This window comes from Peromyscus maniculatus, chromosome 2 (genome assembly GCF_049852395.1).
Source record: "Peromyscus maniculatus bairdii isolate BWxNUB_F1_BW_parent chromosome 2, HU_Pman_BW_mat_3.1, whole genome shotgun sequence".
NCBI lineage: Eukaryota > Metazoa > Chordata > Mammalia > Rodentia > Cricetidae > Peromyscus > Peromyscus maniculatus.
In genome coordinates this window covers 91,329,099-91,349,542 of record NC_134853.1, presented here as the reverse complement: position 1 = coordinate 91,349,542, position 20,444 = coordinate 91,329,099, and positions in this window count along the sequence as shown.

The window sequence follows — 20,444 nt, the reverse complement described above, 5'->3', positions numbered from 1 at the left end:
TTACTCAACAATTCTACCCTTAGGAATATATCCTCAAACTACTGAAAATGTGCACCTATGAAACATGTACATGAAGGTTTACAGCAGTGTGTTGCTAATAGTAAAAAAGTTAAAACAACTCAAATAGCTATCGAATACTGGAGAGAAATAAAATGTGGCTTATTCATACAATAGAATATTATTAAGACATAAAAATGAATGAGAAACTGACAGATTAAATGACTTTGGTGAACCTTCATAATTTCATTTGTAGATCTTTCCATTTCTAATTTATAAATACAGTTGGGGTTATAAATTATAAATGTACTGCCTCCTGTCAACATTGTATATTTCTATTTGATGATTTCTGTTGTCAAACATTATATGGAAATGTTTCCAAGTATTTTCTGTATTAACTGTGAATGAATAGAACAAAATAAATTGCCTGTGATGGAAAAATTAAAAAAAAAAAAAAAAAAAAATTAAAAAAAAGAATTGTATACATGTGCAATGTATACATGTTATATTATTTCCAACCTTCTTTTTCAACCTCCATTTCCTCCTGTGTCAACAATCTTTATCCCTTCTAGATTTCATGATCTATATGTGTTCAGAGTTGACCATTAGAATGGATAAATGTATCAGGCTTTTGTCTCTGTAGAAAACTGATTCTGCCTTCCTCACTAACCATTAACTGACTGTAGTTCATTATCTTGGGATGTTCCTTACCCACATTGACATTGTGACTAGTATGGTCTTATGCAGGTCTTGCTTAGGTAAATATATTGTTTATATTCTCAAGGTGGAGCCTCACTATTGTACATATTATTAAGATTATATGATATAATCTTGAATCTTTTGTTCAAGTCATCTGACTCTTAAAATGTCTTTGCCTCCTCTTCTTTAATGGTCCTTGTGGGGTTTATGTAGTGTGTGTAGCATGGGGACTGGGTATACCAGAGTCATTCAGTCTCTGCTTTTGACAAGTTGTGTCTCATTTTCATGGAAAAAGAAGCTTCTTTGATGAGAACTGAGAGCTACAGTTATCTATGGGGAGAAGGTTAAGTATTTAGAATATAGCTGGAGGCTATATTAATTTAGGAAAATGACAGTAGTAGGTTCTCCTCTATGGTCTAGTTCATCTCCAGCCATGGGTTCTTTATTCCTTTAGCTGCTTTATAGAATCTTCTGATATTATGAGAGTTAGCTCAAAGGAAGGAGGCTTCCAGATCAGCATCAGCTTGATTCTCCCAGTTTGGTGACCAAAGCATATGATGTCTTCAGCAATAGGATCTTATCTTCAAGTTCTAGGATGCAGCCAAGGAGAATAACAATAGATTTTCTAACTAACATTGTATTTGCATTTTTTTTTTAAGTTTACAAAGTACTTTAAGCATCTCTTTTGATCTTCAGAGCATCAGGGAGATTGGGCAGGGCAAGCATAATTAACCCTGTCTTGGAGATTAGGAGACTGGCTTTCAGAAAGGTTAAATACCTTGGACCCTGTAAACTGTGAATATTGTTTTCAAATGAACCAACTCATTGTTTAGTGCCTGCACACCCTGTGAACCTTCCCTGTTTCCACAGATTGGAATTGTTCCTTCCATGATCTATGTCCTTGGGCATTTGTTATACTCTGTTATAGCATTTTTTGTATAAATGTTCAACACTTCTGGAGGACCTAAAGTTAATCTGTTCTAGACAGTCTTCTGAGTTTGGGTTATATCCATACTGTCCTTTACAAGGAGTTCATTTTGTCTCCTTGAATACTTTGTTGACAGGAAATTCACTTTTGATGCATTCAGTTTCCTTATAGTTCCCTGGATAGTATTTATTCCATTTTATACATGTTTGTAAACCGTCTTCAGACAAAACTGGTTGTCCTTATCATTCTTGCATCTCATCCACATCCTCCCATTGTATCAGAAGCTCAATAAAGGTTTGCTGAATGAATAAATCAGTGAGTGAATGGTTGGATGAGTTTTGAATAAAATCTTCAAATAGCTCTGTCTTGTATCTTTCAGAACTATTGACCTGTCACCCAAGGTGTTTTTAGTTGCTAATTTATTTTCCTTTGGTTGGCATTTTAAAATCCTTAACGCAAATATTTTTAAAATACAAATCATTGGTCTAGCTGCTCATAAACTGGATGCATATTACAAGTGAGTGTAGGAGCTGTGCGATATGAAATTGTAATAGTCTGTGGAACAGCCAGCAGCAGGAAGAGATAACTGATGCCTGTTTGTAAGGGAGATAGCTGCTAAGCCAGGGGAAAACCAAGGGTAAATTTTAATGTTAGAAAAGAACATAAAACAGAATGATCAGTTTGGGGCAATAAACATATAGGCAGACAGAGGCATGACACTCAAATGATTAAGTTTTGTACACGTCAGCACACAAAACATGCATTTGCATCCTGTAAGTACTAGCCATGTGGTGCTAGACAATGTTTCTATTGTGCACTGTTCTCACATAGGAGATGGAAAAATAAACTGGATGAAAACTACCAAGATAATTTTAAACAATTATACATGGGGACTGGAGAGATGGCTCAGTGTTGAAGGAAACTGTTGCTCTTGCAAAGGACTAGGGTTCAGTTCCTAGCATCCATATGGTACCTTGCAATCACTCTTAACCCCAGTTCCAGGGGACCCAATGCCCTTCTTACCTCTGTGCACACCAGACATGTAAGTGGTACACAGACATATGTGCAAGCAAACATTTATACATAAAATAAATAAATCTAAAAAAAGTGTGTGTGTCTTTGTGCATATATATGCATATGGAGGCTGGAGGATAACCTAGGTGCTATCCTCAAGAATGCCTCTCACCTCCTTTGAGACAGGTTTTCTCATTGGCCTGGACCTCCCCAATTAGGCTAGACAAACTGGCAACTAGCCCCAGGGATCTTCCTATCTTCTTTCCCCAGGGCTGGATTTACAAATGCATATCACTGTGCCTGGCTGTTTACATTGGTGCTGGGGTTAAAACTTGGATCTTTGAATTTACAGAGCAAGCACACTAGCAATTGTGCCACCCATATATCCTACCCCAAATTATCTTTATGACAGATTGGTAGCCGGCGAGCCTAGATTATCACCTTGATGTGCCTCCAGCTAATGGCGCAGTCACATCTCTATCTGTGTTCTGTCAAAGTCATACATATGAGGTGGCTGTATGCTTCAGAGAGTGGTGAACAGGACAAAATGATATTATTCCAAAATCTTATTTGTTAACCAGTTGTCAACTGCTTTCAGATCTTGACAACCTCTTTAGAATCTGCCTACTTTTCATATAATAGGTAAACTAACTTCCCCTCAAATATGAGGAACCTTCTGGGGCAACTACACCTATAGTACACAGGCCTCAGATCTCCCCCTGTATTATGGAAAACTGGCATCCTTTGGTATCATATGATTCTGACATAAGTTCAGCCTGTTCTTTGGTGATTTTTATAGTAATCACAATGAGTTCTTAGTCCAGATACTTTTGCAATAATTAAACATGAAGAAAGTGTAGTTATGATGAAAGCCAAAGCCTACTCTCAGCTCTTTCTCCAAATCTCTCTCTCTCTCTCTCTCTCTCTCTCTCTCTCTCTCTCTCTCTCTCTCACACACACACACACACACACACACAGCTCATTTCTCTGCTTTCTTTTGTTCATTTTCTAATATGTAGATTGTCAAGGAAACCCCAAATTAACATGTCTTTTATAAAGTGCAATTGATCTCTTCCTCAGACATTTTGGTGCCAGTTGATATTCAAGTCTGAATTCCCATCTTCCCACCTACTAAGGATTCATTTTTTTAAATACTGACAGTCCTCCACCCCATCATCCCCCAAATCTACTGGCAAGTTGACAAAGTTGATGAAAACTTCAATATATGTTGGTTCAATCTTACTTGGTTTTGACTCCGTAACTCCCCCTTGCTTCTATTGGGCAACTTCCACCTGGCTAGGTGAATTCTATTCCAGTATCATGGAAATGCATCAGATGAACGCTAAGGACCCAGCACAGCTCTGCCATTGCCCACTGGAAGCCAAGGTAAAAGCCACTCACTTTGCAGTAAAGCCTGACTACTCCTCCACAGTTGACATTGATAACTTGTTTTGAATGGAGAAGCTAAGAATGTCCCAGGCACAAAGGGAACAATCTGGCAATAAATACCTGAAGAGGAGCCATCCAAGTGCAGAGGAAAAGAATGAGGCTGAAAACTGATTTGAACATTTCTTTCCAGACTTTGACACTTTTCCTCTACCATGCTCTGATAATTCCTCAAAGGCCAAGCTTGCCGTGCATGTGGAATAGAAAATAAATGTCCATGCCCCCACTTTTTTTTTTAAGAATGAAACAAGATCTTCTTCTCTGTAGTTTACCAAAAAATTTCAAAGTGATAAGTATTTTAAAAACAAACAAAAAACCAACAAAATTCCCTTTGTTTTTTTAAAGACAGGAGGATTTAAAATGAGAGATACCTATGTGCTTTATCCTAAGTTGCTATCACCTCTCCTAGAGAACATCCAGGAAAATTTTCACATATTTCATTGAATGAGAATTAGAATTGAGAACCAAACACTGTTCAAAGATTCATGGATCCTGAAGACAGAAATAACCATGGACAACATAATGTTCACATATTAAGAAAACAATTGTTCAACCTATTTTATTATGATGGATTTCAATGTGGTTGAAGACAAACCACAGGATACCAGCAAAGTACAATAGCAAGCCTTGAGGCATCAGCACTTTGAGGAGTATGCATTCGAGCTGACATTTGTGATGGCTTATATATGAGTTGTACTACATAGCTTATCTGGAGTGTGTAGTACCTGGGTATTTAATCAAACACTAACATAGTTGCTACTGCAAAGATATTTTGTAGATGTGGCTAAAGTCTACAACCAATGGACTTTAAGTTAAAAACAGCTACCCTTGTGTGGACAAATTGTCTTCACTCAATAGAAGGTTTTAACACTAAAAGATTTTCCAAGGAAAATTTCTATTAAAAAATGACATCTATGCTTTTTAGGTTGTGAGTCTATCAACCTGCCCTGCTGTTTTGGGGGGCTTTCCAGTGATGAATTCTGTGTGTGTGTGTGTGTGTGTGTGTGTGTGTGTGAGAGAGAGAGAGAGAGAGAGAGAGAGAGAGAGAGAGAGAGAGAGAGGAAGGCTGTCTGTATTGTATGTATGGGCACACATATACAGGCACACACGTATAACCTCCATTGTTGCTGCTTTGCTAGACACCCTGTCTCAGTATCTGAAAGCCAATGATGAGAAACTGAAGAAAGTTGTTCTACAGAGAAAATAGCCAATGTGAATGTCTCATTCACCATCTGTTCTTCATGCCTGTGGTTCCTCAAAAAACATGCTTTTGCAATAACTCAGAGAATTTGTTTCTACTTTATCTACCTCATACTTACTTACTGACCTTGATACAAGTGGGGGTCCTGAAGGTGATGCACATCCCATAGACAAGCAAATCAGTAGGCAGCCCAGAGAAACTCTTCTGAAATACTTTAGGTTTGGAATCTGGTGTCATATTGTAGCCTAGACCTCTACTATTTTTTTTTTTAATAAGAGCCTTGGTTGCACAAGGCTTTTGTCTTTCTGGGACTTAGTGTTATGTTGTTTCATAAAATGAGGAAGATATTGATAGTTCATATTATTGAGTGATTATTGTGTTTTATACTCTGTTTTTAGCATACAGGTATTCTGCTAATGCCCTCACTAAAGCAAGTGAGGACACGCTTATAGACCCATAGAAAATAGGTTTTGGGTGCAGGCCTTTGCTCAAATAAAAGTCTAGCTCTTCAACTTTTGCTCACAATCACACCAATAAAATGACCCATGTGATCTATACTCACAAGGATGCTGTGAACAGTAGCTAGTGAGGAGCTTTTACAACCCAGACAGCTATAAAAATGGGAATTGTTAACTATTTCCCTGTGCATCTCAGCAGAAGGATCTGATATATTCACCAAGTTTTACTAAGATTTGCTTTATTTTTATTGAGAGTTTATTTTCTGACTTTTCAGGTTCTGCAAAATATCATTTCATCCTGGTCCTGTGAAGAAGTCATTTCATCTTTTGCTGAGTGAGACATGCTAAGGCAGTGAGAGATTAGTATTGCCCTTTAACTACTACAGCTGCAAATTGTACTCAAGTTTGTCTAAGGGCAGTCTGAGCAGAAGCCCACTTCATCAGCTCTGTGTCTTCTTGCCTTCCTCCCTGCATGCATGCTTTAAGGATGCCACGCTGTCTTCTTGTCTTCCCCTTTGGACCATCACTCCAAAGGAAGAAAGTGTTCCATTGGCCTTTGAACAAATTTACACATATCAATTCTGAACACATGTTCTCCAAGATGTAGATTTATGAGTGCAAGCTGCCTCCTCTCTCCCCCTGCCCCTCCCCTTTCCTCCTTTCCCTCCCCTTCTTCTCTTTTCTTTCCTCTCCTCAGTAACCTCCTGGGCATTTTCAGATGTGAAAGTACAAGGGAGCCCTATAGCCTTGTCCTCCCTTCTACCATGTTGCTTATACCAAGGGGCTTTCATTCTCTTGAACTCTCTTTTCTCTGATTCTGTTTCTCTGCTTGCTCTTCCTTTACATTTCAGCTGAAGCTGCTGCTGCAATGGTGCTGAAGGTATTCTGATGCTCTGCTTGTTGTGGAAATAAACTCTTCTTCACACACTCACACACAGCTTGTGTTCTCCTGATAGAATACATGCTTAGAGTTTCTATGTACTTCTCATGCAAAAATGACTATCGAGCTTAAGAGACATCCAGGCAGGTATTCCAATAGCAGAGGTTTCTTTACCCAGAGGGGAATCTTGTGATTCATTCAAATTTCATTTTACCTTAGTTCCAGGTAGGTTCCTGCTATGTGCTTAGACTGCACTGATTAATCCCATACCAAAATTCAGTGGATATACTGTCTCTCCCTATCTGAATTCATAAGGATACCTGCGAGCAGATAACCAACAAACAAACACTTGTAATGAGAAGGATAGAGGCAAGGGGGAGATTTTACAGAATATTCTAGAAAGAGCTAAAGGGGTCAGCTGTACAGAAAGTCCAGGCTATGTTCCTAAGTGCCAGAGTGTGGGATGGTTCTGGCAAATTGTGGGAGTATGAAAAGGGGACTGATGGAGGAGGTAGAGCTATTGAGGGTTATAAAATCCCACATACTAGTAGAAAGGAATGCTGAAAAACAGAAATAGAACACTTGGATGCTGCTAGTTTGATATTATGAGTCTTTAGACATTTTGATGTGGCCTAAGACAAAAAGCTTTCAACCTCAGCCTTTATTTTATTGTGGAAGAATGCAAGCGGAATATTACATCAGCCCATCCATGACCTTGTTCATAAGTCAAAGTCCACATGTGGTACTTAGGTTCCACATCCTGGTATCTTTGGGTCTCCTTGCATCCTAGCATCTTAGTTTATCCTTGATCTTCTGGCAGCCTGTTTTTCCTGTGGTTGTGCCAAACAGGTCTGCTTTGGGATACATGCCTCGTTGAGCAGAAAGAGTCCTGTCACAGCCATGTTGAGCTGAGTAAATCACATGAAAATTTCCCCAAGTATCTGTCCACTTAAGGAATTGAGCTAGGCTGTGTATCATGTCATACAAAGAGCCTAGCAAGGAAGACATCAGCAGAAGGCTATGACAGTTTTGATTTAAAGTCTGTTTTGTTTGATGTAGATACAGCCACTCCTGCTCTTTTGTCTGGTGGAACTTTTGTTATACTTTCATGTGAAACCTGTATTTTAAGTTTCAGTACATAATTTGTGGACAATGTACACTCACATATTTCCCCCATCTAGCTGCTTTATATTTATTAATTGGAGGTCTTAATTTGCATTTAAAATAACCATAAATGGGAAGCACTTACTATTGGCACTTCATTGATTATCTTGTCTTTTAAAGTTTTATTTCTCATTTTCTCTTTGTATTTTCTTTTTGTATTTCATTGGCTAAGCCTTGATGTATTTTTTGCCCATTCCATTTTTCTCCTTTTGTTTGTGTTATATATATACCTTTTGAAGTTGGCATGGGGATTACATGGAGCTTTGAGTTGTTAAATGATAGTTTTCCTTAATCTCACAACAATTTAAATCCACAAGAGTCAAGGCTGTTATATAATAATGAAAGTTATCATTCATCAGAACAACAGACAAATGACACATATATGTAACCAACATCAGAGCACCTAAAAATATGAGGCAACTATTAGTGAAAGTGAAGAGGGGAATTGAAGGCCATTTATAATAGGATGGTATGTCAATGCTTTATTTTTGGTCATTAATAGGACACACAGAGCACAAAACAAAAAAGCAACCGTAGCTTTGAGCACCACCACAGACTTCACACATAAAATATTTCACCCAATAGCAATGGAACATATATATTTTCAAATGCACATGTTCTTTAGAATAGGACATACCTTATCAAAGCAAACTTCAATAAATCTAAGATCCTAGTTCTACCAAGTATCTCTATCTCTTTTGACTACTGTGGAATGAAACTAGCAATAAGTAGCAGAAGGATAAACTGAAAAATTCATCAATATGTTGAATTTAAGCACAACCCTTTTGAACAACCAGTAGTTACAATAATCAAAAATCAAAAAGCACACACACACACACACACACACACACACACACCACAACAAAAAAAAACCCCAGAAATCAGTAAACATTTCTCATTTGGACCTCTCAACACCAATGGTTGCTAGTCCTTAACAAAAATACAAAGATTAACAGAGTGAATGTGAAAGCATGTTCTGCTGCATCTAAGAAACACACCTGAACATCAGAGATCGATACCACCTCAGAGTTAAAAGATGAGCAAAGGTATTCCAAGCAAATGGACCCAAGAGAAGCAAACTTGTGTAGTAATTTTAATATCTAACAAAATAGACTTCAAATCAAAACTAATCAGAAGAGATAGGGATGGACACTATATACTATTCAAAAGAAAAATTCAGCAAGAGGACATTCTTAACATCTATGGACCATACACAGAACACTAAAGATCATAAAAACAAAATAACAAACAAACAAAACACCAAAAATACACTACTACAGCTTTAATCACATACTGACATCCACACACCAATAGTAAAAGACTTCAATGCTCCAATCTTGCCAAAAACAGGTCATCCAGCAAAAACCAAACAGAAATGCTGGAGCTACAAGATGTTATAAATCAAATTAACCTAAAAGTTTTTTTTTTTTATAAAACATTTCATCCAAGAATAAAAGAATATATTGTCTTCTCAGAACCTCATATAACTTTCTCCAAAACTGACCATATGCTCAGACACAAAACGAGTCTCAACAGATAAAGAAAATTGAAATAACACCCTGCATCCTATTTGACTACCACAGACTAAAGCTGAATATCATCAACAACAGAAAGAACAGAAAGCTCACAAACTTATAGAAACTGAACAACTCCCTACTGTATGAAAAATAGGTCAAGACAGAAATTAAGAAAAAAATGAAAAACTATTTAGAACTAAATGAAAATAAATACACAACATACCCAAACTATAGGTAACAATGAAAACTATTTTAAGAGCCCAGTTGATAGCACTAAGTGCCTGAATTAAAAAAAAAAGGAGACTTCTAATACTAATAACTTAATAGCATGAAAATAGCCTGAAAACTCTAGAACAAACAGAAGAAATCACACATAAAAGGATTAGATGGCAAGATATCATCAAACTCACACTTAGATCAATAAAACAGAAACAACAACAACAAAACAATACAAAGAATTAATGAAACAAAAAAAGTTGGGAGTTAGTTCTTTGAGAAAAACAATAAGATTGGAAAACCCTTATTCAAATTAACTAAAAGATGGAGACAGAATATTTAAATTAACAAAATAAGAAATTTAAGGGGGACTTAACAACAGATAGATACCAAGGAAATCCAGAGAATCATAAGGACATATTTTAAGAAATTTTACTCCACCAAGTTAGAAAATCTAAAAAAAATAAGGGATGTTTCTTGATAGATACCATTTACCAGTTAAATTACAATGAGCAAACCAATACAATCAGACCTATAACCCCTATTGAAACAGAATCAGTAATTAAAATTCTCATATATACTCAGAGCCAGACGATTTTAGGGCATAATTCTACCTGATATTCAAAGGAAAGTAAACTCCAATACTCCTCAAATTATTCCACAAAATAAAAAAAGAAGGAATACTGTCAAATTTAGTTAATGAGTCCACAGTTACTCTGATACCTAAACCACATAGAGACCCAACAAAGAAACATTTACAGACCAATTTTCCTTATGAACAAAGATGCAAAAAATTCTCAATAAAATACTTGCTAACTGAATCCAAAAATATATCGAAAAGTTATCTACCATGATCAAGTAGGCTTTATTCCAGAGATACAGGAATTGTTTAACATACACAAATCGATAAAAGTAATCCATCATTTAAATAATATGAAAAACAAAACCCACATGATCATCTCATTAGTTGCAGAAAAGACCTTTGTTCAAAAAGTAACACCCTCTCATTATAAAAGTCCTTAGGAGATTAGGGATACAATAGACAAAATTAAACATAACAAGGGCAGTTGACAACAAGCACATAGTCAATGTCAATTTAACTGGAGAGAAACTCAAAGCAATTCTACTAAAATCAGGAACAAGACAGAACTCTCTTTCTTTGTGTACATATTTAGTGTAGCATTTGAAGTCTTACTAGAGCAAATAAGACAGCTGGAGGATATCAAGGGGATATAAATTGGAAAGGTAGACATTATACCATTTCTATTTGCAGATGCTACAATAGTATGCATAAGTGACCTTGAAAATTCCTACATGAGGCCCGCTGGTGGTGGAGCACGCCTTTAATCCCAGCACTTGGGAGGCAGATCCAGGAGGATCTCTGTGAGTTCCAGGCCAGTCTGATCTATAGAGCAAGATCCAGATCAGGCACCAAAACTACACAGAGAAACCCTGTCTTGAAAAAAAAAAATTTCAACATGAAACTCCTACAACTGATAAACATTTTCAGTAAAGTAGCTGAATACAAGATTAACTCCCCCAAATCAGTAGCTCTCCTCTATACAAATGACAAACTGACTGAGAAAGAAATCAAGGAAAGAATACCTTTCACAATGACCTCAAATAATATAAAATATCTTAGGGCAACTCTAACTGAGCAAGTGAAAGACTTACATAATAAAACTTTAAGACATTGAAGATATCAGAAGATGGAAAAGATCTCCCATGCTCATGTATTTTGTAGAATTAATGTAGCAAAAATGGCCATGCTACCAAAAGTAATTTACAGATTCAATGCACTTAGCATAAAAATTCCAACACAATTCTTCACACACCCTGAAAGAACAATTTTCAGCTTCATATGGAAACAAACAAACAAACAAATAAAAACCCAAGATAGCTAAAAGAGTCCTGAATAATAAAAGAACTCCTGAAGGTATCACCACCATAGATTTCAAGTTGTACTACAGAGTTATAGTAATATAAACAAGCATGTTATTGACACAAAACCAGAAATGTTGATCAATGGGCTTGAACTGAAGACTCAGATAAAAATCTAAGCATGGACACCTGACATTTTTTTCTTTATATATATATATATATATATATATATATATATATATATATATATAAATTGAGAAAAATTTTCCATTCATTTTACATACCAATCAAAGATCCCCCTCTCCCCTCCTCCTGCACCTCTGCACCTCCACCCAGTCTCCCATCTCCCACTCCCAATTCACCCCCCAGTCCTCCTCCTCACAAGAAGGCAAGGCCTCCCATGGGGAGGTGCATACAGTAAAGGCAAGTCCAACCCCCACCCACCCACCCACCTCAAGGCTATGGAGGAGACAGCTGACTTTTGACAGAAAAGTCAGAGCTACAGCTGGAAAAAAAGACACAACATCTTCAACAAGTGTTTCTTGTCAAACTGGATGACTGCAAGTAGAAGAATCAAAATAGATCTATACTTAATTACCATGCAAAAAACTTAAGTCCGAATGGATCAAAGACCTCAACATAAAGCCAGATACACTGAAGCTGATAGAAAAGAAAGTGGGAAATAGCCTTGACCTCATTGGCACAGAAAAAGACTTTCTGAACAGAACCATGTTAGCATAGACACTAAGACAAACAATTAATAAATAGGACCACATGAAACTGAAAATCTTCTGCATGACAAAGGGCACAGTCCTTCATCCAAAGCCACAGCCTATAGAATGGGAAGAGATTTTTTTTTAAACCAGTTACACAACATATAGAGGGCTAATATCTAAAATATATAAAAAATTCAAAAAATTAGATATCAAGGAAACAACCCAATTAAAAATGGGTTGTAGGCCCAGAGATTTCCCCATGGAGGAAACTCAAATGGCTGAGAAATACTTGAAATGTTCTTCATCCTTAACCATCATTAAAATGCAAATCAAAACAACTACTTTAAGATTTTATCTTACACCTGCCAGAATGGGTAAGATCAATAAAAAAAAGTGACGATCATGTTGGCAAGAATGTGTAGTAAGGGGAACACTCACTCATCCATTGCTGGTGGGAGTGGAAATTTGTACAGCCACTGTGGAAATCAGTGTGGTGATTCCTCAGGAAAATGGGAATCAATTTACCACAAGATCCAGCTATACCAGTCTCAGATGTATGTGTCAGCTTCTATTTTATCTTATTATACTTTATTTTATTATCTAAACAAAGGAAATACAGTGGTATAAAAATCTGTTGCTTTTAGAACAACAGAAGTTAGAGGACAATTGTTCTTTGGAGGAAACCTTCTGTCCCTCTTTCTTCTTGCTCCTGCTTTGTGGTTTCCAGGTTGTGGTTATTTTTTGGAAGAGTTGAGATGATGTAGCATACAATGTAGCAAATAGGTACACAACTCACCAAATCAGTTGGTTTTCAGTTTTATTTCAGTGATATCACCAAATACTTAAAACTGATTGAGATTAAATCTGTCAACATTACCCTAGCAGAAATTAAAACAGAAAAAATTTTAAAATAGAATTGTATGAAAATGTTTGTACTTAACATGGTACCATGTTCAATGAACACAGTTGATGAAGTCTTTGAAATGTGCCCCTCTACCTAAAAACAACAATTGTATTAGGAAAGTAGTCAGTACACTTATTCTGTCCTCTTTTTGGAAAAAACATCTCTCACCGTTCTGGACTGTCAAAACCCTAAACGTATGTCTATGTCTACCATGTGACCCACCTTTGTGAACCCAAAGGGCTTCAAGTCAACCAATCAGACATGCACTCTTATAATGTTAGAGAAGTTCTGTTTTGTTTTCTAAAAACCGGCCAAGGCCTAGTTCTGCTGGAGTGGTCACTTTCTATTCCTATATCTGGACCCCCAGCTCCTGAGATCATGCACAGTGACTGAAGTCAGGAGATAGGTGGGAACGGAAAGAGTTAGTCAGAAATTTGCACAGACATCTGGGGCAGCTGGTGGGATATTCAAAAACTCTTAGAGAAAAGTTGACAGATGACTTCGGAATAAATGATCCTTTAAAACATTCAGGGTGTAAAATATTAATGGAACCAGTGCTTGGCCCCCAAAACATTTGAGAATTTTTATTGATGCCAAAACATTTGAAAAATAGTTAAGCAATGTTTAACGACCTGGAAAAGCTGTGCTGTTCACCCAATTTTGTGTTATTTGTGAAGTGCTTGGATGAACCTCTCACACAACAGCTCCTCTGCAGGGATTCCATTAAAAGCTAGCCCCTTGGAGTTTCTTTTTAAAGGGGGTGGGAAGCCAAAGCGGAGTAAGAGCCTCATAAGGGAAATGAGAAAACTGCAGAAGTGTTTCCATATTGCACGGAGTTGCATTAGTCAGTCTTCTGGAAAAGGTTCCCGTGTTGTCAGCAGAACAATAAGGGGAAGTGTCTAATATATGAAGATTGCAGTTTGCATTGTAACAATTACTACACAGAGAGAATCATTTATCTGCTCTGATAAGGGAAAACAAGGTATGGTTTGGAGTTGTGGATAATTATTGTTAAGAAGTATTATCCCCCTCTTCCCTCCTGTGATTGGTATATAAGATGAATAAAAATTTCTTTTTTTTTTTTTTTTTTTTTTTTTGGTTTTTCAAGACAGGGTTTCTCTGCGTAGTTTTGTGCCTTTCCTGGAGCTCACTTGGTAGTCCAGGCTGGCCTCGAACTCACAGCGATCCTCCTGGCTCTGCCTCCCGAGTGCTGGGATTAAAGGCATGCGCCGCCGCCGCCGCCGCCGCCGCCGCCGCCACCACCACCACCACCACTGCCACCGCCACCACCACCACCACCACCACCCGGCTAAAAATTTCTTAATTAAAAAAAAAAAAAGAGAGATGTTATCCCCTACTGAATTGCCAATGGAATGATTTGGAAAGGTTAAGAAGATGGAGAGAGAGAGGTGAATTTGGGGAGCATATTGTAGTCCTGGCACTGTGATAGATGCTCATACAATATTTAACCTTAATATGAATTACGAGGCATTATTATATTTATGCCAGAGATTATAAAAATGAGGATAAGGGTGATGAATAAATTGCATAAGGTCACACAATGGATGTATGGCTGTACCTGGATTTGAATCCAAGTCTTTATTTCAAAGAAGGTGTTCAAGGAAGAAAATTTTATATATGCATATAACTTAATTTGGCCATGCCCCCATATTGATTGCCTGTTCCCACTCTTCCTTCTGGCTGTCCCTCTTTCTTTTTCCAAATAGACTTCTTATCTCTTTTCTTAACAGTAGCTTTTGCTTTCCATGACAGAAAACAAAGAATTTTGGATTGGGATCCAGGCATTTTAAATTCTAATGTTGGTTCAGACACTTCTCATTTCATGGGTGTGGGAAGTTCACATACAAGTTGTTAAAAATGATTTCATGAATCACATTTTAGCAAAATATAATAAGTCTCTTATTTAGATCATTTTCATAAAGGTCAAATATGTGCAAAATGATCAAACAAAACATAAAAATTAGTAGACCATCAATAATCAAAGAAGTCTTAGACAAAGAGAACAAAGATGTACTGAATCCTAAACCTGCCTTCAAAATATGCTACAAAGCTATAGTAATCATAGCAGAATGTATTGATCTTCAAACAACAGCAGCGGCAACAACAACAAAACCTTGCAGTCAAAGATGACAGATTAGCTAGAAATAAATCCCCACATTCACAGTGAATGGATTTTTAACAAAGCTATCAGTAACATACATTAGGAAAGGACGGTATCTTCAATAAACAGTGTAATGATAACTGGTTATCCATATGCTTAATGATGAAATTACACCCATGTCTCATACCACATAAAATAAATTGAAGTGGATTGAAGACAAATGCAAGACCTAAAATTATGAATGTTTTAAAATCAAACGTAAGAGAAAATCTCCATGATATTGATTTGGGTGATGATTTTTTTTAGACATGCCCCCAAAAGCATAGGCAACAAGGCAAACATAGACAAATGGGATGACATTAAAATGCATCCACATTCACAGAAAAAGAAATGGTCAGAAGTGAGCAGACAAAGTTACAAAATGATAAAGATATTTTAAACTCTATGTCTGACAAGAAATGAACATCCAAAATATGTAAAGGACTAAAGAAACTCAATAGCTAGAAAATAATCTCGTTTTAAAAATGGGCAAAGGACTCAATTAAACATTTCTCAAAAAAGCCAAGCAAATGCCAACTGCATAATGAAAAATGCTCAAAGTAACTAATTATCAAAAAATGCAAATTAAAACCACAATTAGACATTACCTCATACTGGTTAGAATGGAGATGATAAAAAAGACCCAAGATAGAAGATAGGTGTTTGTGGGGATGTGGAGAAATGGGGAATAACTACACTGTGTGAAGGAACTGAAACTGTTGTATCCACTCAAAAATGCTTTCCATAAGGCTGAACATATATGGGAAGTTCTTCAAAAGTTAAGAAAAAGATTTCCTTATGACCAAGAAGTTTTATTTCTGTGTATGTAACAAAGTAAAAGAGAACATTCTTCCTTCCTTCATTCCTTCCTACCTTTTTTCCTTCCTACCTTTTTTCCTTCCTACCTTCTTTCCTTCCTCCCTCCCTCCCTCCCTCCCTCCCTCCCTCCCTCCCTCCCTCCCTCCCTCCCTTCCTTCCTTCCTTCCTTCCTGTTTTCTTTTCTTCCCCCTTCTTTCTGTTCTTCCTCTCTCCATCCTCACTTTATGTCTTCCCTCCTTTATTATTTCTTCCTCTCCTTGCCCTCTCTTCCTCTCCCTGCTTTTCTGCCAGAGTTGAAGACTGAACCCAGAGAGGCTAACATATGCAACAGAAATGTTTTGCTGCTGGGCTACATCCCAGCTCTCCTTTATATGCTTGGAACATCCTAACATGCTAAATATAGTGTACTGGTAATTGTGATATCCATAGGATATGGGCTGCACACACATCAGGGACGTCAAGGAAAGCACATACACTGGTAAATTTGACTGGAGATTCAAACACTTGGTCTGGAAAACAAAAACAGATTCAACCGGACAGGGCAGGGCAGGCCTTATGTTATTATAGATAGACTTGACATTCTATGAAAGCTGTGAAAGTTCCTTGTTGGGAAAAACTTCAGTTCCTATTAAAACCAAAAATAGTTAAACAAGTAGCTAATGTGTTTTGGAAAGAACTCAGCTGGTGACTCCCACTGGTCTTCAAGAGTAGTAGACTCACAGTGGCTCCAGCAACAATATCTGTGGTATGAAAATTTGTACTGCGTATGTTCAGTGCTGATTGTCCTAACTCTAGCTTGTCCATCGTTTGCTTTCTGCCTTAACTCTTACTGTTCAGACAGGCTTGCTAGTGTCCTTCCCTGCATGCTTGGTCTTTATAGAGAACTTTATTAACAATAAAAACAAAAATTATATGGTGCTCACACTTCTTAAAAGGCCTCAGTATCTATTAACATATTTAATCATCCCAGTAAGCCAGTAAAATAGCAACTGATGATTTCACTCTCTTTGACACACAAGGATTTTGAGGCTTCAAGGTTAAGGTACATGATTAAGGACATCATTTTTAATTATTCAGATTGTATTTCACCCAAGCCTCCTCATTCTAGAGCCTGTGATGTTTTCAATTTATGTGGTTATTTTAAGAACAAAACTTTGTGAATTTCCTAGTCATTATTATAAGCAATTGTGACAGATATACACGAGAAAATAATCTGTGGTTCAAATATATTTGGGCAACATTATACAATGTGTCTAAATCTATGTTATTAGTGGTATATATTTAAATATGAAATATTCCTAAAAGATGAAAGAAAGTAGTCATGTTTTTCATTTGACTCAGAACTTTCCCAGTTTTACCTATAGATCATTTGTTAATATGGAGTACCCACTTCTATAAAATGTGATACTAAAATATCATAAATAAAATGGAGGAGGGAATATTGCCTCATCTTGTATTCTGACACTTGACCTTTCAGAATTAAGTTCTATCTTCCCTGTAGACTGGCATATAATCATTAGTTGTATTTTGGGAAAGCCGGTGGCTAGCTGGAGGGACTTTTAATATTGCTGTATGTTAAGCACACATGAGCTAACCACTATCCAGGGCAGGTGACAGAGGAAAGTGGCTTAAGTATTTCTTAAAATTACTTTGTAGTAAAATACCCAGACCTGATAGTCCATGGTGATTTGTACGTTTCTTGTATTATATTTTGTTTTTAAATTGCAAGCTTCAAAATGCCCTGTGGGCATTAATTATTTATTAGACTTTGAAGCCCTCAATAATTCCCTCTCATAAAATGACTATCTTTGAATCAAGTTATTTGTGATGTGGTATCTATTAGTAGTTGTTCAGATTAAGAAACAGTAATAAGAAATTAATTATCTAACCCAGCTGGAAAGGAAATAGAAGAAATAGTGATAGACACTGATAAGGATACATGGGTCATGTTGCACCCAGTGAGAAAGTCAAAGATCTGTTTCACTTATTTTTGTGAGAAAAAATGTTTCTATTTTTCAAATCTCCACTCTGTGTTCTAAGTAATTTGCTCTGTGGCCTTTTATCTTAAAAAAGAAACACAATAGACACTGACTTGCAAGCCTTTCAGCTCCTGAGCATTTGGAGAGGCAATGGAGGAAGAAGAGATGGGGTTAATTTTCCATCGTTTCTTGGATGTCTAAACCAGAATCATTAAAGATAATGTCCTTAATCATGTCCCGTAACCTGGAAGCCTCAACATCCTTGTGTGTTGGAGAGTGAAGTCACCATCTATAAAGTAAATGGATGAAGCTAAGTGAGGCATCTATAGGGTTTTTGGAATTCATAGTAAAGGTTAGAAAGTTTCATGTTCTCTAGTAATAGGGAGAGAGGAATATGCAACAGTGGCCAAGTACTTTATAAAACAAATAAAACAGAGATGTGAACTACAAAAGTGGGACAATAAATTCTTTTTTTCTGGAACTTGCTTTGTAGACCAGGTTGGCCTTGAACTCACAAAGATCTGTGTGTGCCACCACCGCCCGGCTAAGGGACAATAAATTCTTATGAGGTGTTGACCTAGGAATGCCTCATGGGAGTGACATTGAAATTGTTGTTTAAAGGTACACAGATCTGTTCCTGCCTTCTCTTTGGTTCTCATCTTCTGCCCTTCTAACCTCTACTTACCAATTTCCAGCTGCAATGGTCATCTCTGATTTCTACCCCAGAGCCTTTGCATTACTCTCTCTTCTTAGAATTCTTACGTCTCTGATGACAACTGGGGTAGGCACCAATCTATGAGTATAGCAGAATGTCATTAGACATTTTTCGCCTCCGGTCATGTTTGGTTCTATCCTAGGTCTCTGGGCCATCCAATGTCTGAGACCTAGTACTCCAGGCAGTGTCTGGGGTGGGCTCACTCTCTGTGGCTTGGGTCTCAGGTGCTTCATTCAGTAACTGATGAAAACAGATGCAGAGACACAAAGCCAAACATTAAGGTGAGCTTGGGAAATCCTGCTGAAGAGAGGGAAGAAGGAGTCAGAGGGGTCAAAGACATCACAAGAGAACCTACAGAATCAGCTAACCTGGACTCATAGCAGCTCCCAGAGTCTCAACCAACAACCAGAGAGCCTGCATGAGACAGCCTATATGACAATTGTATAACTTGATCTACTTACAGGACTCTTCTAACAGTGGGAACAGGGGCTGTCTCTAACACTTTTGCAGGCTTTTAGGAACGATTCCTCATACTGGTTTGTAACTAGAGTTTTCCTGCCTTGGCACAGTCAGGACAAATCTTTATCACCTACCAGTCCCACAGCTGCTCAGACCCAACCAAGTAAACACAGAGACTTATATTGCTTACAAACTGTATGGCCGTGGCAGGCTTCTTGCTAACTGTTCTTATAGCTTAAATTAATCCATTTCCATAAATCTATACCTTGCCACATGGTTCGTGGCTTACCAGCATCTTCACATGCTGCTTGTCATGGCGGTGGTTGGCAATGTCTCCCTTTGTCTTCCTGTTCCCTCCTTTCTCCTCTCTGTTAGTCCCACCTATGCTTCCTGCCTGGCCACTAGCCAATCAGTGTTTTATTTATTGACCAATCAGAGCATTTGACATACAGACCATCCCACAGCACTGGTTCACCTTGCCCAGTCTTAATACAAGGAGAGGAGCTACTTAATCCTACCACAAATTGATATGCAATGTTTTCTTTATATCAATGGGAGGCCTGCCCCTTTCTAACAGAAATGGAGGAGGAATGGATTGGTGTGGGGGCAGAAGGGAGGTGGGAGAGGGAATGAGAGGAGAGAAGGGAGTGTAGGTGAAATTTCTCTCTACCTGCCTTTTCCCAAATACCCAGCTGCCACTTCCCAAATAATTGGCTTGGATGCTTAATATTTTTATAAATGCTCAGCCAGTAGCTCAGGCTTAGTACTAACTAGATCTTACACTTAAATTAACCCGTAATTTTTATCTATGTTTAGCCACATGGCTTGGTACCTTTTCTCAGTGTGGTATTCTCATCTTGCTTCCTCTGCATCTGGCTGGCGACTTCTGACTACACCCTTCCTCTTCCCAGAATTCTCCTAGTCTTGTTACCCCACCTATACTTCCTGCCTGGCTGCTGACCAATCAGTGTTTTATTAAAACAATTTGAGTGACAAATCTTTACAGTGTATAAGAGCATTATCCCACAGCATTTCCCTTTTTGTCTAATTAAAAAAGCTTTTAACCTTACTATAGTAAAACCATATATAACAAAACCAGTTATTAATTAATAATTATAGTAACAACATCCAACCTATTTGCATATGAAAAAATTAGAGAAAATACTTAATTATCTATTTTATCTTGGTGAGTTTTATATCTAATTTACTTTCTATTATAACTAAGGAAAACCATAATTATGAATATTTAGTTTTCAACTCCATCAAAGACCCCAGAAGGGTGAAATGTTA